Source organism: Phytophthora infestans, genomic scaffold (assembly GCF_000142945.1).
Source record: "Phytophthora infestans T30-4 supercont1.1 genomic scaffold, whole genome shotgun sequence".
NCBI lineage: Eukaryota > Oomycota > Peronosporomycetes > Peronosporales > Peronosporaceae > Phytophthora > Phytophthora infestans.
The window spans coordinates 659,161-663,774 of NW_003303758.1; positions in this window are offsets into that span (position 1 = coordinate 659,161).

The following is a 4,614-nucleotide window of genomic DNA, read 5'->3' on the forward strand; positions in this document are numbered from 1 at the left end:
GAAAGTTATCTTAGGATTCACCTCTTTTGCTTTCTGATACAGAGCTTGAGCTCCTATAAAACCGGTTTTTGGGTCATAGTAGAATTTCTTTAATAGCGCGTCCATGATCTACATTTACATTAAAAAAATCCCAGTGGCTAGCTGCTTAAATTACAAGTGGTTCAGTCGTGATACCATCATCAAGTACTTGACGTTTGTCATAGTAGTAGTTAAGCGCTGTTTTGGTTTGAGTATAGGTGATGATAGACTTGGCTTCTTTCGATAGTCTGAACCCCTTGTTTGTACCTTGTAGCGTGATGCGATCCCGTACGACAGTCTCAAACCCATCAGGATTAAGAACACCATTGTTTCGACCACTTCCCTGTTGAATACCCTTCGCTGAAACCTTTACTTTGTATGTCTCATCGGGTAGGTAGCAAATATAGTTCTTACTCGATAGTGAGACCATAGCATCACCTGACCATTCATTTTTGAACAAACCAGGCGTACGGCGATCAAACTTAGCTACCTTCAGTGTTGTAGTCACGTGGGAACCAATCGTATTTATGCTCCTTGAAGTAGGTTCGTAGCTCAGGCCTAATACAGTCTCGAAATGGATTATCACAGCTGAAAGCGATATAAGCCGAATCAGTGTCCATCTCCTGATAATGGAAGTCAGAGCGATCGAAGTAGAAATTTATGCAGTCATAGTAAAACTGAAGCATGCGTAGCTTAGCAAGCTGATAGATAGCAATCGACAACTGGATTGGGTTCTTATTATTGAGTCGGCGCTTCTTCATCGTGATCTCACACGCATCATTAAGCTCCTCGAGACCATGGAACGTAAAGTGTTCGATCTTGTTCTTAATAGCTTTGTCACTCGACTCATACTCAACCTCTTGTGCTTGCTACATTTCCATGCCAGATCGACCCAAAAGCATTGTTGCCTACCAGTTTCACCTTCTCGGCCATTCATAGCCTTCGACTTTATCAACATCACCCTCTCGCCGGGCGTTTGATACAGCCTTCATAAATGGAGCAAAAGCTTTATGGGAGCTCGCTTTTATGAAGCTGTAAGTCTTGTTGATCTCCAAACCATGAGAGAGATACCACTTCAGCAAAGGTGCGTATATGAGAATCTTTTCACCAAAGTAGCTACCAATCAACTTGCGAGCTGGTTTTGCTCGGCTTTGCTTGCGCGCCTCATTGTGTTCGAACATGTGCTTACCAATGACGCTCTCATTCGTACAGTCGATCAGTACATTCTTGAAAATTGGAGTCATCTCACGAAAGTACTGTTTAAGGTATTCTGGTGTTCGAATATCACATTCAAGAAAGCCGAATACTTTGTATGCTTTGATGTCATCGATGATACCATCATGCGCTTCAACCGTAGTCAATCGACCGCATGGCATCTCATTACCAAGGGCCCATAGATATAGAGCGTTAGCGTCGTATCCGATAATTTTCTTGCAGATCTTACCTCCATGAATCTTCGTCTCGTTTCGCTTAGCATACCTGTTGAATATAATTGATGGTCCACCAGCAATGTTAGCTTTCATTTTCCCGTAAATCTCAGATTCCTCCTTGTCAATCGAAAACACAAATCTGTCTGCGTTAAAATCAAGCAGTGTCTTGTATCTGAACCCCCTAAGAGACATATCTTTTCGAGCGGTGTTGCATGAAATGCAGCTGATTAAGATATTCCCATCAGTGTACCCAAGATTGTTATTGATTCTATCAGCGGAAGCGGTATCAGCAGTCAGCTGACAATAGCATAGACCACACAGATACTTTTGCTTTTGCAGCAATGTATTCACGTGCTCGAGCGTCATACCAAATTTTCGTTTTGCCTTAGCAACCTGACTCTTGTAGCCAGCCATGCGCTTCGCTGGAAATCGGAATGCGTTAGCAGGCTTCTTATCCGGATATTGGAGATTATTGAAGCAGGTCTGATACATAACCTTCTCTGAAAGACCAGGTAGGGGCACTCCATCCGCAAACATATCCAGATCGAAGCGCTTAAAAAATCTCTCGCTGAGCCTTGATAGCTTTGGTGAAAGGGGCTACGTCGAGATTATTGTACCAGATCAGTAGGTCCTTGATCGATTTCATCTCGTGGTAATCCCACATGAACTTCACTCGTTCGTAGTCATCGCTCGTGATGCTCGTTCCACGGAGCTTACTATCAAAAGCTGACTTAGGTGGGATAGTAGTCTGCTTTAGAACATTGAACGCGGTGATGTACTCGTAAGGGAAAAGACCCTTACCAAGACCACAGACACATCTAATTTTGTCATCGCATTTGCAGCCACCGAGATATGTTGGTAGATACTGGTGCGTAGCTGGTGCCAGCTGGGTACATGAGTTGAGTAGAATAATCAAGACATTTTACATGTTCCGAGATGTTAGGCAAATGGCACATGTAAGGCTGGGGTTTCTTGATGGAACAGATTGGGAGCGTGTGCGTTACACATTTTAGCGGCAAACCAATTCTTTCTTATTCAAGTTTAATATACATATGCGAACCAGAATTGAAGCCGAATACTGGTACCTGGTCAAGCTGCTGTTTCAGCTTCCCATAATCAGACCTTTGCTTACCAAAAACAAGACTGCGGTGAAAGTCAAAGAAGCTGGCATACCTTCCCTCCTCTTCAATCCAACTCTCCACATCAGACATCTTGTACTTTTTATCAGAATTAGCGCCTGGGACTTCCATACCTGTCAGACCATGTGCATTGATGATTTTTCGTAGAAGCGACATATATTTATTGACATTGTACTGCTGAATCTTAACCGATACATCACCAATGTAATTGAACATTTCGGTAAGTAGCATCTTTGGATCGTTATTTACAAAGCAACGCACCCCCTCGGTTAAACTATCAGCTACTGATACCGACACAGGAATGTGTTCGCTCGTGAAGACAGTATTCTCCCCGTATTGAGTCGCGGTAATCTTAAGAATGGCCTCAAAGTCATAAACGATGAAGTGATCGATGTACTGGTCAGTATTCCTGATTGAATACTTCGTAAGCAGTGATCGTATTACGTTCTGAGCTGGTTTGTAGATAGTTGGCTCAGCTGGGAAGCTTTCGATATTCACGAGCTCACATTGATTCTTTTTGTGATTTTTTACTTTTTCAGCGCTGACGAAAACCACTTCACACTTAGGGCATTGATACTTAGCCTGAAGCATGTCAATGTTCTTGATGTAAAGAGCATGATTCTCGAGCGATAAAATATCCATAGCTTCATACCCTTCTCCGATCTACGAATGCATTCTACATTTCTGGAAGCTACATCCATGCTATATACGCTAATACCGAGTTGGAAGCAGTCCTCAACCTCATCGAGCTGTAGTAGGTCAATAGGCTTGAAACTTCTAAATGGACTCAGCGTATACTTCACCCCCTTGAAAGAGCAGTTGCGCTTGAATACCTCCTTCACCTGAGCCTGAATTCTGCGAGGATCCTTCTTAGGGCTCTGGAATGTATGCCAGGCGATATAGTGGAAGACGCACTTGTTGTTGGTCGTAGGGAAGTTGATTACATGCTTGTTTTCGCGGATAATCTTAGGAATAACAGCGTCGCTATCCCCAAGAGCATGGTCGCGATGGTAGACGAAAATCTTGAATGCAGTGATCGCCTTAAGCTTATATCCCGAGCTGGGATAGTTCAGCTTGTCAGCCAACTCCATAGACCGAATTACCGAAATCACCTTCTTTCGAATATCAGCCTTGCTGCTGATAGCGACAGTGTAACGGGGTTACATAGTGTGGAGCACACAGGGGTACGAAGTACCCGGAGAGCTAACAAACTCTCAGTACATAAGCTGGAGAGTTAACAAGGTCTCTCAGTACGTTGGCCGAAAGCCACACGTTATGCATTTGATTAGGTTTAACTATGCTAGATAGTTAAACAGATACATTTACCCCTAGGCGGCTTGGTCGCAATAATAGTAAATAAAACACTTCTGGTTTTGAAGCATAAAAGGTAAGGTGTTAACTTTGAGCCCTGGTCTTGGGCTGTAAGTGTCCTTTGGATAAGGAACTTAGTATTGGTGACTCTTTGAGTCGAACGTCTTCCTCTGACGCTAGAGCTACGGCAGCCCCGCTGCACTTGGTAGCACTTGTTGGTCAATCCCGCTCCTGAGTCGGTTGACTATATCCTCTGCGAGGATGGAACACCCCGTGTTCGCGAATTTGCCCCCGGCGCAGCAGGACGCGCTTACTAAGCTTATGTCCTTGCTTGGCCCGGAGGGCGTGGCTCATCTTGCATCGCAAGGTCCAGAGGCGGTCACTGCCAGGCTGGAATCGTTCTCCCGCTACGAGAACGCGCTCTTGGAGCATGTCCAAGAGAAGATGAGCGCCGCAACGGCGGCGGCGTCGATGACGCGTGAAGAGTCTATGAGACTGAAACCGCTCATGAGAAGCGTAAAAACCTTTCGAGGGAAAGGATGGGGAGAATCTCCTTCTCCTGACCCCGTAAGACCAAGATGGACAAGGGGATCGGCCCCTGGTTCAGGTCGGAACATCAGCGCATGGGAGCTGGCTAAACTCAGGGACTGAATTTTGCAGTTAGAGAAGACTCTATAATATGTCGTAACGACGTGTACCCATGCAATTTCCCCTTG